This window comes from Rattus norvegicus, chromosome 5 (assembly GCF_021556685.1).
Source record: "Rattus norvegicus strain SHRSP/BbbUtx chromosome 5, alternate assembly SHRSP_T2T, whole genome shotgun sequence".
Lineage (NCBI taxonomy): Eukaryota > Metazoa > Chordata > Mammalia > Rodentia > Muridae > Rattus > Rattus norvegicus.
Genome location: NC_141538.1, coordinates 67,497,797 through 67,509,258, shown reverse-complemented (window position 1 = coordinate 67,509,258; position 11,462 = coordinate 67,497,797). Strand labels below are relative to the sequence as shown.

Genomic DNA, 11,462 nt, shown 5'->3' with positions numbered 1-11,462 from the left:
CTTTGCATTTCCCCCTTGCAACTTCTGCTCTGTACCGCATTCTCCATTCACTTAGATCCATCTTCTAGTTCTTTGCGTCTCCTTTGCATTGTGTCTAATGTGTTGTTGAAGAAACCATTAAGGTTCCGGTTTCAAAGCTGATGGTTTGAATTTCTAGATTTTCCTTTTGCTCTTTTTCAAATGTGTTTACTAATCATTTTTTCAAATACAACTTAATTTTCAAACTAATTCACCAGTTCTCTGATTATATTAAATGCTGTCTGCTATTTAAATATGCACTTCTCGGATTCTGCTACTCCATGTCCTGGAGCCTGAAGTGGTTTTGCTATGACAGCTTGTGTCGTGGCTTGTTTGTATGATGTATATGCTTGGGTATGTTACTGTTGGTGCATGCATGCCACAGGGTCCATGTGGAGGTCAGAGGACAAGCTGGGGTCAGTCCTTGTCTTTTACTTTGTTTGTAACAAGATCTCTTGTTTCCCCTATCTAGCTAGAAGGACCCTCCAGAGATGAGCCACCAATGAACTTTATTATTTCACAAAATAAATAATATATAGGATAAATAACACATATAGGTTAAATAATCTAATATTTGTATTAATAATAGGTGTAGGAAAGACAATATATAGTGAGTCAGTTTATTCTATGTATCCAAACAAACAAAATACAGAGAAAGAAGGATTAGTGATCACCTGGGGGTAGAAAAGGAACTAATTGGAAATATTAATGGAACTGAGGGTGTTGCTTTCTTGGATGATGGAAATGTTTTAAAATTAGACTGTGGAAATCATTGCACAACTCTGAAAATACTTTAGATGGGCAAATTTATTATGTGTAAATTATATGCCATAAAATTTTAAACGTTAACACAATGTGAAGACAAATGATTAAACTGTGCTAAAAATTCAAAAGTGTATTTCTTGGAATGGCATTAAATAGCAAATGAAAGCTATGAGGACAGGAAGAGGGAGAGCATGTGGGAAGTGCTCCATACAGTTTTAACTATTGTCTTGTGCAGTTTGAACAAGGAGTCCTACGTTCCCCCTTACTCTGTCTCTGTTTCTTACCTCTTGGATATTAATGTGCTCCTAAGTTTGACTCTAAACTTTGTGTTCATGCACAACCATCGGGGAGTCTTATTAAAGTGCCTAAGTGGCCTATAGCCACTATGTGTTCCTTCATGACTCCTAAATCCCATCTCCAGCCTAGATCCCTCCAGAAGGCAACATTCTGCCTATCTACTTATCAACTGACATACACATTTGAACATCTCTACGTAAGGTCTCTTCTTTTTCACTCTCACCAATGACTAATGGAAAGACAGGCAAAGGTAGAACTGTTATAGGCAGGGAAAGAATTGAGAACACTTGGTAGCCGTGAAGCAATTTACAGATCTCCATGGGAGACAGGTCCATTCATCGGAAGGCCGAAGTTGAAGCAGTTGTGCTGCGTGTTGGTGAGCATGTACAACTCAGATGGAGCTGGTGGAAGAGTGCCTTGTACTTGCAGAGACAGTTTGACAAAGGTCATCATAAGCCTCAGATCTGCACACACTAGCCATTGCACTCCTAGAAAGGCAGAGTAAGAGATATCTATATGGGGATGGTTGTTCTGCATTACTTATAACAATATTGTTCCCCTACAGGGAGCTGGTTAAGTCATGATGACACAAACCCAGGAAGAGATAATCATCTCTGAATTAAAATAAAGAAGATGCAGCAGGAGATCATGGTTTGTGAAGGACTCTGATTAAGTGTTATCAGGGGCTGAGTGTGGTAGGTGCACTCTAATCCCCAGTGCACAGGCTGAGACGAGTGGATCATGGTGAGTTCAAGGACATGCACATAACATGGGCTATACAGTCAGACCTTGCCTCGAAAGAAATATTGACAGTTACTCTTTGTCTGGTAGAATTATAGGTGATGATTTTTTCTCGATATCTTCAATTCTAGCTATATTATTTGGTTATTAGAAAAATATTAAGATCTAGAGCTATTGGATAGGCAAATAAATATATTGATTTAATTTTTACTTTTGTTTACTATTGCATTTCGATAATTTTTATTTATTGCTTTGCAATTTTTATTGTGATTTGTTGTATGTGTGTGCGCATGTGCACACGCACAGGTGTGTACATGCATGTGCATGCAAGCAAGTATGTGAGGACTGAGTGCTACCCTGTGTCTGCAGAGGTCAATGGACAACAGACCAAGTTCTCCTTCCATTGTGGGTTCCGGGGATGAAACTCAAGCCATCAACCTTGTTCAGCAAGTGCTTTTACCTGCTGAGTCTGTTTCCTGCTCATTCCTTTCTTTCTCTTATCCCATGGTAAATACTTTTACACTTTTTATTGGTTCTTTGTGAATTTCATATCATGTACCCCAATCCCACTCATCTCCCCCTCCCTTCAGACTTGTCCTCCACCCTTACAACATCTCCCCAACAGAGAAAAAAATCATCATGGAAATTGTAGTGTGTCCCAGTGTGCCCCACAATACATCCTTTTGTCCACACCTCTTTTCTTGCAAATGCTCATTGCAATGACTCACTGGTGGTATTGGGCCTCTGGTTTCTGCAACTCTATTACTACTGGATCATCATTGGGACCCCTCTTGGATATCTTGCTGTTGCCCTGTCTCATGGAGATCCTGCAGCTTTGGGTCTGTAGGGCCTGCTCCTTCATGCACTCCAGCCGTTCATTTATAGGGTAGATGTTGGGTGGCCCAATTCAAAGTCTTCGATCTGGGCCTAAGAGATTATCTGAGCTGGTCAACCTGCCAGATCTCCCACTCTCACATCCTTGGGGCTGGTTCACCAGCTAACCACACAACTAGGGCCAGTTCTACCCTGCTTCCCAGGTGAGGTAAAGGGCTCACTCTCCAAAGTGTCGTAGCCCGTAAGGGTCATGACCACTTCTCCCACTCTCATGACCCCAGGGTCAGCTCTTCAGCCTTTCATAGATGGTAAGGGACAAGGGAGAGGAGGAGGGAGCCTCTCCCTCAGAGCCACCATTCAGCAGACAGGAGGCAGGGCTGGCTCTCTTGCTCTCATGCCCTTGGGCAGCCTCATTTGCAACCACACATCAAAGGCCAGCTCTACTGTGCTGCCCACCCAGGTGAAGCTCAGGGCCTGCTCTCCCAAGTGCCCAGGTGAGGGGCAGGACCAGCTCTTCTGCTCTCATGACCCCAGGGCCAGCTCTCATGCCTGCCATAGGTAGCAAAGTTAGAGTGTGTGCATGGGAGGGCATCGCTCCCTTGCCAACACTGCCCCTCGGCAGACAAGCTGGGAGGCCAGCTCTAATACACTCAACCCACTGGGACTGGCTCATCCATGTCCCCATTGTTGGGGTCAGCTCTACCCTGCTGCCCAGATGAGGTGCAGGGCCTGCTCTCCCAAGTGCTGCAGTGGGTGAGGAGCAGGGTCTTGCTTTCCTGACCCCAGGGTCAGGTCGCCCACTTGCTTCAGATGGTGAACGGTAAGAAGGAAGGAGCTTATCTATCCCTTGTCCTCACCATTGCGTGGGAGATGAGTAGTAGTGCTAGCTGTCCCATACTTATATCCTCAGGGCCTGCTCACCTGCAACCCCCACAATGTGCAGGGCCTGTTTTCCAAAGAATGGAAGCTGGCTCGGGGCAGGATAGCTCTCCTGCTCTCATATTTCCAGGGCTAGCTCTCTCATGATACCCAGGTGAGGGGTGGTGCCAGTTCTGCACAGCCCTTAGATATCATGTCCCCAGGCAGCAGCCCAGACCAGGGACATCTACCTGGTCTTCAGTAGCAACAGACCCCTGTTGTTGAAGGGCTGTGAGCCAGATATGGCCCCTGATGTCAGCACAGGCCAGGACCCCCCCCCCCCCTTGGTCCCAGGAGGCATCAATCCCCAGTCACTCACATCAGACCATTCCTCACTACCTTCAAGTCTACAGTTCTGCCTCTCTTCATTGTGCCCACCGCATCCTTCTGTTTCTCTTCTCTTCCATTTCTCTACCACTTACTTGTTCCTCTGAGTGGTGCCCTGGATCTCTGAATGTCTGGAGTTGTCTCAGGAGTAGACTCAGTAGTGACCCCAGGAGTGCTTGTGCATTATAGAGCTGGGCAGGGCTCATCTCCAGCACCATCTGCTCCCTGAAGGCCTGTGCATCATGGGACTGGTGGTCATCTCAGGCTAGTTCCCTGTCCGAGCCCCATGGTGCCAGACTGATGGTCATCTTGGGCTTGCTCCTTGCCTGGCCTGCTAGAGCAGCCCCTTGTTAGGGTGCTCAGTCTCAGGCTTACTCCTGCCCAGGGCTCGTGGTTCTGGGTGGGGTTCTTCTAGTCTCTGACTTGCTGCCCATCCTGGGAACCCATCTGGGCCTGCCTGTCACTAGACCGGTGGTATTCTCAGACTTGCTCCCCCCCCCCCCCCGCCCCAGGGAATTTTAGGCTACCAAATCATTCCGATGCTCATAGGTCAGGTCAGTAACATGGGCATAGCCTCTCTTCTCTCTGCCACCTACTGACACACATGTGACACAACCTCCACTCCTGCAATATCTCTAGGGGCAGGTCACTTTTAAAATATTAATTTTATTATTTTCTCATATAATACATTCTGGCCTCAGCCTCCCCTCCCTCCACTCCCCAGTTCCAACCCTCCCCCACTTCTTCCCCAACTCTGTTTCCCTTCAGCAAAGAGCAGGCCTCCCAGGGAGACCAACAAACACAGCATAACAAGATACAATAAGACTAGGCACAAGGCTCAATGAGGCAACTCAGTAAGAGGAAAAGGATCCCAAGAACAGGCAAAAGAATCAGAGACACCCCTCTCTCCCACTGTTGGGAGTCCAACAAAACCAGCAAGTTAAAGAACTATAGCATGTATGTAGAGGGAATGTTGTGTTCTCTGACAATATCTTAGAGTTTGAAGGGAATTCAACAGAATTAATTCTGGACTCTGATTTTGTACCTGAGGACCAACAATCCCTGGAGGTTATTTAATTAGTGTTTTGGACAGACCTGTGGCCGGTGTCTGGTTCTACAGTGCATTCGAGTTTTCTGTTACAGCTTCTTGTCTTCCTCAAATCAGGTCTGGCTACCTCAAAGATACCTCTCCGCAATCAGATCTTCAATTCAGAGATTGATTTATGAAGCACCAATACTAATGATTAGTTTTGCAGGTGATTTAAAATTAAATGCCAAGAGCGCGCAGCCGTTAGCGGTCCCCGTTTTGACAACTGTCTGCAAACGCTGAGGTGCACGCGGGTCACAGTCCGCGTGACCCATCCCCCGTTAGCGCGCTCGCCTCCTTCAACGGCGCAGTCACCACGCTGGGCGGCCACCCGTGAAGTAGCTACCATGTCTTGTGTCAACGAATAAAGCTCTGGGACAGCGGCGCCCTCAGCGACAGCTGGGTGGGCAGCCTGGACTGGGAGCGGTGGCCCGTAGCTTCCTTGAGAGCTAGCAGCGGAAGCAACCTCCAGCCTGGCCACACAACAGCCAGGCAGGTGAGACCTGAACCTGGTCTGGCATGCACGGAATGCTCCTGGAGCCCTCTTCTAGCTGTTACCTTCGGGGGACGGTTGTGGCCACACTGACACGTATTTTCCAAATAAATTGTTTATTCTTGCGGCGGCGGGACCGAACACATTAATATATTTTTAATTTACCCAACACTTCTATCCAGTGATTCAACTTGGTAAGCGTTTTGAGCGAGCATCCGACAGGTTAGGAAGTCGCGGACTGAGCAGCTTGCATTTGCCATGACCGTCCTCAACTGTTTTGAAGATTGTTCCGTCTTATAACTACCAGTGTGCACAGACTCCTACTCAAGTAACGTCGTGGTCCAGCGATGCGAAGAACCAAAGTCTCAAGTCCTGTTTGCCTGCTGTGCTTTCAAGAACCTGGCGATCCTGAAAAAACTAGGAGAATTTCTTCAGAAAGACAATCTTTGTGTCCATTATTTCTGTCTTATGCCTAGGAGTGGGACTGCTGTTTGCATGTGTGTGAAACTGCCAAGTCACCTCCCATTAGCAACACGGGAGAGTTCCAGCTGACAGTTTTTACCAAGTCTTGGTACCGTCCATCTTTTTCCTTTCAGCCTGCCTACTGAATATTACTAACATTGTATTGTGCTCTTAATCTGTACTTGTTTGAGGAGTGAAGATGTTGAGCTTTTTCATGGGCTTAATTTTCTATTTTTAAATATTTCACTTATTTTTTCATTGAATTTGTATGAATATTTTCTTTTGTTAAAAGAAACCAGATTTTGATCTGGGCATTGTGTTGAATGCCTTTAATCCGAGTGCTTGGGAGTCAGAGGCAGACAGATCTCTGAGTTCAAGGACAGCCTGGTCTTATAGGGAGTTCCAGGACAGCCAGGGCTACACAGAGAAACCCTGTCTCAAAAGAAGGAGCAAGAGGAAGAGAAGAAACGAAAGTAGATCCTTTTGTCTTACTGGATTGTAAAAAAAATGGTAAAGCCCAACTTAAGGAGGCAAGCTACACCCTAGAAAAAGCAGGAAACTAATCGTCTTGGCAACAAAACAAAGAGAAGAAAAGCACACAAACATAACCTCACATCCAAATATGAATATAACAGGAAGCAACAATCATTATTCCTTAATATCTCTCAACATCAATGGCCTCAACTCCCCAATAAAAAGACATAGATTTACAAACTGAATACGCAAAGAGGACCCTGCATTCTGCTGCCTACAGGAAACACACCTCAGAGACAAAGACGAGACACTACCTCAGAGTGAAAGGCTGGAAAACAACTTTCCAAGCAAATGGTCAGAAGAAGCAAGCTGGAGTAGCCATTCTAATATCAAATAAAATCAATTTCCAACTAAAAGTCATCAAAAAAGATAAGGAAGGACACTTCATATTCATCAAAGGAAAAACCCACCAAGATAAACTCTCAATCCTAAATATCTATGCCCCAAATACAAGGGCACCTACATACATAAAAGAAACGTTACTAAAGCTCAAAACACACATTTCACCTCACACAATAATAGATTTCAACACCCCACTCTCATCAACGGACAGATCATGGAAACAGAAATTAAACCGACATAGACAGACTAAGAGAAGTCATGAAGCAAATGGACTTAACAATATTTATAGAACATTCTATCCTAAAACAAAAGGACATACCTTCTCACCACCTCATGGTACTTTCTCCAAAATTGACCATATAATTGGTCATAAAACAGGCCTCAATAGATATAGAAATAATCCCATGCGTCCTATCAGACCACCACGGGCTAAAACTGGTCTTCAACGACAATAACGGAAGAACGCCCACATATACATGGTAGTTGAACAATGCTCTACTCAACGATAACCTGGTCAAGGAAGAAATAAAGAAATTAAAGACTTCTTAGAATTTAACGAAAATGAAGGTATAACATACCCAAACTTATGAGACACAATGAAAGCTGTGCTAAGAGGAAAACTCATAGCTCTGAGTGCCTGCAGAAAGAAACAGGAGACAGCCTATATTAGCAGCTTGACAGCACACCTAAAAGCTCTAGAACAAAAAGAAGCAAATGCACCCTAGAAGGCAGGAAATAATCAAACTCGGAGCTGAAATCAACCAAGTAGAAACAAAAAGGACTATACAAAGAACAGAACCAAAAGCTGGTTCTTTGAGAAAATCAACAAGATAGATAAACCCTTAGCCAGACTAATGAGAGGACACAGAGAGTGTGTCCAAATTAACAACATCAGAAATGAAAAGGGAGACATAACTACAGAATCAGAGGAAATTCAAAAAATCATCAGATCCTAATACAAAAGTCTATAATCAACAAAACTTGAAAATCTGCAGGAAATGGACAATTTCCTAGACAGATACCAGGTACCGAAGTTAAATCAGGAACAGATAAGCCATTTAAACAACTGCATAACTCCTAAAGAAATAAAAGTCATTAAAGGTCTCCCAACCAAAAAGAGCCCAGGTCCAGATGAGTTCAGTGCAGAATTCTATCAGACCTTCATAGAAAACTTCATACCAATACTATCCAAACTATTCCACAAAATTGAAACAGATGGCGCACTACCAAATTCCTTCTATGAAGCCACAATTACACTTATACAAAATGTAATTACAAAGACCCAATAAAGAAAGAGAACTTCAAGCCAATTTCCCTTATGAATATCGGTGCAAAAATACTCAATAAAATTCTTGCAAAGCGAATCCAAGAGCACATCAAAGCAATCATCCACCATGATCAAGTAGGCTTCATCCCAGGCATGCAGGGATGGTTTAATATACGGAAAACAATCAATGTGATCCACTATATAAACAAACTGAAAGATAAAAACCACATGATCATTTCATTAGATGCTGAGAAAACATTTGACAAAATTCAACACCCCTTCATGATAAAAATCCTGGAAAGTATAGGAATTCAAGGCCCATACCTAAACATAGTAAAAGCCATATGCAGCAAACCAGTAGCTTACATTAAACTAAATGGAGAGAAACTTGAAGCAATCCCACTAAGTTCAGGGACTAGACAAGGCTGCCCTCTCTCTCCCTACTTAATATAGTTCTTGAAGTTCTAGCCAGAGCAATCAGACAACAAAAAGAGATCAAAGGGATACAGATTGGAAAAGAAGTCAAAATATCACTATTTGCAGATGATATGACTGTATACTTAAGTGATCCCAAAAGTTCCACCAGAGAACTACTAAACCTGATAAACACCTTCAGCAAAGTGGCTGGGTATAAAATTAGCTCAAATAAATCAGTAGCCTTCCTCTACACAAAAGAGAAACAAGCCGAGAAAGAAATTAGGGAAACTACACCCTTCATAATAGCCCCAAAATAATATAAAATACCTTGGTGTGACTTTAACCAAGCAAGTGAAAGATCTGTATGATAAGAACTTCAAGCCTCTGAAGAAAGAAATTGAAGATCTCAGAAGATGGAAAGATCTCCCATGCTCATGGATTGGCAGGATTAATATAGTAAAAATGGCCATTTTACCAAAAGCGATCTACAGATTCAATGCAATCCCCATCAAAATACCAATCCAATTCTTCAAAGAGTTAGACAGAACAATTTGCAAATTCATCTGGAATAACAAAAAACCCAGGATAGCTAAAGCTATCCTCAACAATAAAAGGACTTCAGGGGGAATCACTATCCCTGAACTCAAGCAGTATTACAGAGCAATAGTGATAAAAACTGCATGGTATTGGTACAGAGACAGACAGATAAACCATTGGAATAGAAATTAAGACCCAGAAATGAACCCACACACCTATGGTCACTGGATTTTTGACAAAGGAGCCAAAACCATCCAATGGAAAAAAGATAGCATTTTCAGCAAATGGTGCTGGTTCAACTGGAGGTCAGCATGTAGAAGAATGCAGATTGATCCATGCTTATCACCCTGTACAAAGCTTAAGTCCAAGTGGATCAAGGACCTCCATATCAAAACAGATACACTCAAACTAATAGAAGAAAAAGTGGGGAAGCATGGACACTCGAGAAAGTTTCCTGAACAAAACACCAATGGCTTACGCTCTAAGATCAAGAATCGACAAATGGGATCTCATAAAACTGCAAAGCTTCTGTAAGGCAAAGGACACTGTGGTTAGGACAAAACGGCAACCAACAGATTGGGAAAAGATCTTTACCAATCCTACAACAGATAGAGGCCTTATATCCAAAATATACAAAGAACTCAAGAAGTTAGACTGCAGGGAGACAAATAACCCTATTAAAATGGGGTTCAGAGCTAAACAAAGAATTCACAGCTGAGGAATGCCGAATGGCTGAGAAACACCTAAAGAAATGTTCAACATCTTTAGTCATAAGGGAAATGCAAATCAAAACAACCCTGAGATTTCACCTCACACCAGTGAAAATGGCTAAGATCAAAAACTCAGATGACAGCAAATGCTTGTGAGGATGTGGAGAAAGAGGAACACTCCTCCATTGTTGGTGGAATTGCAGACTGATACAACCATTCTGGAAATCAGTCTGGAGGTTCCTCAGAAAATTGGACATTGAACTACCTGAGGACCCAGCTATACCTCTCTTGGGTATATACCCAAAAGATGCCCCAACATAAGAAAGACACATGCCCCACTATGTTTATAGCAGCATTATTTATAATAGCCAGAAGCTGGAAAGAACCCAGATGCCCTTCAATAGAGGAATGGATACAGAAAATGTGGTACATCTACACAAGGGAATACTACTCAGCTATCAAAAACGATGACTTTATGAAATTCATAGGCAAATGGTTGGAACTGGAAAATATCATCCTGAGTGAGGTAACCCAGTCATAGAAAAACATACATGGTATGCACTCATTGATAAGTGGCTATTAGCCCAAATGCTCGAATTACTCTAGATGCACAGAACACATGAAACTCAAGACAGATGATCAAAATGTGAATGCTTCACTCCTTCTTTAAAAGGGGAACAAGAATACCCTTGGCAGGGAATAGAGAGGCAAAGATTAAAACAGACACAGAAGGAACACCCATTCAGAGCCTGCCCCACATGTGGCCCATACATATACAGCCACCCAATTAGACAAGATGGATGAAGCAAAGAAGTGCAGACCGACAGGAGCCGGATGTAGATCGCTCCTGAGAGACACAGCCAGAATACAGCAAATACAGAGGCGAATGCCATCATTAAACCACTGAACTGAGAATGGGACCCCCGTTGAAGGAATCTTAGAAAGGACTGGAAGAGCTTGAAGTGGCTCGAGACCCCATATGAACAACAATGCCAAGCAACCAGAGCTTCCAGGGACTAAGCCACTACCTAAAGACTATACATGGACTGACCCTGGACTCTGACCCCATAGGTAGCAATGAATATCCTAGTAAGAGCACCAGTGGAAGGGGAAGCCCTGGGTCCTGCTAAGACTGAACCCCCAGTGAACGTGATTGTTGGGGGGAGGGCGGCAATGGGGGGGATGGGGAGGGGAACACCCTTAAAGAAGGGGAGGGGGAGGGGTTAGCGGGATGTTGGCCCGGAAACTGGGAAGGGGAATAACAATCAAAATGTCAATAAGAAATACTCAAGTTAACAAAGATGAAAAAGAAAAAAAGTTAATGCCAAATTATACAAATGTGTGGAGTTGGGAGGGAGAAGAGAAGGAGGGAGGGAGGAGACAGGGAGATAGAGAAAGAATGAGATAGAGATAGATATAGATAGATATCACAGAACAATTAAATCTGTACAATGGACGGAAGTACTTCTGTCAGGATTTGGGTGCAATCTCCAAGCTCTGGGTCTCTGGGCCAGCTACTTAAACCTTTCTAAGTGCACATAAATGATCATACATGCCTTCTTTTCATTGCTGTGAAGACGATCCATGCCTGTATCCTCATTTGCTCCTTCAGATCCTGTTTTTACCGGTATTTGAGAAGGCAGATGTATGTCACACATTTGCTTTCGTTGTCATGGTTTCCTCCATTATGTCAACTCCATAGAAGGTGGGCTG

General features: G+C 43.5%; 1 long non-coding RNA gene and 1 other non-coding gene across 3 annotated transcripts; both read right to left on the bottom strand.

The window, feature by feature from the left end:
- Positions 1 to 624: 624 nt before the first annotated feature.
- On the bottom strand, positions 625 to 5,235 carry LOC120102874 (uncharacterized). 2 transcript variants are annotated; one of them, XR_015620208.1, is made up of 3 exons: positions 4,996 to 5,215; positions 2,550 to 2,748; positions 808 to 1,568 (listed from the first exon to the last, which is right to left on the bottom strand). It is a non-coding gene; the product is annotated as an uncharacterized LOC120102874 (long non-coding RNA). The 2 variants fall into 2 exon arrangements; XR_015620207.1 differs by lacking the exon at positions 2,550 to 2,748 and having other exon boundaries at positions 625 to 1,568; positions 4,996 to 5,235.
- LOC120103308 (small nucleolar RNA SNORA17) lies at positions 4,415 to 4,546 on the bottom strand. Its single transcript, XR_015621594.1, has one exon. It is a non-coding gene; the product is annotated as a small nucleolar RNA SNORA17 (small nucleolar RNA).
- Positions 5,236 to 11,462: the final 6,227 nt, after the last annotated feature.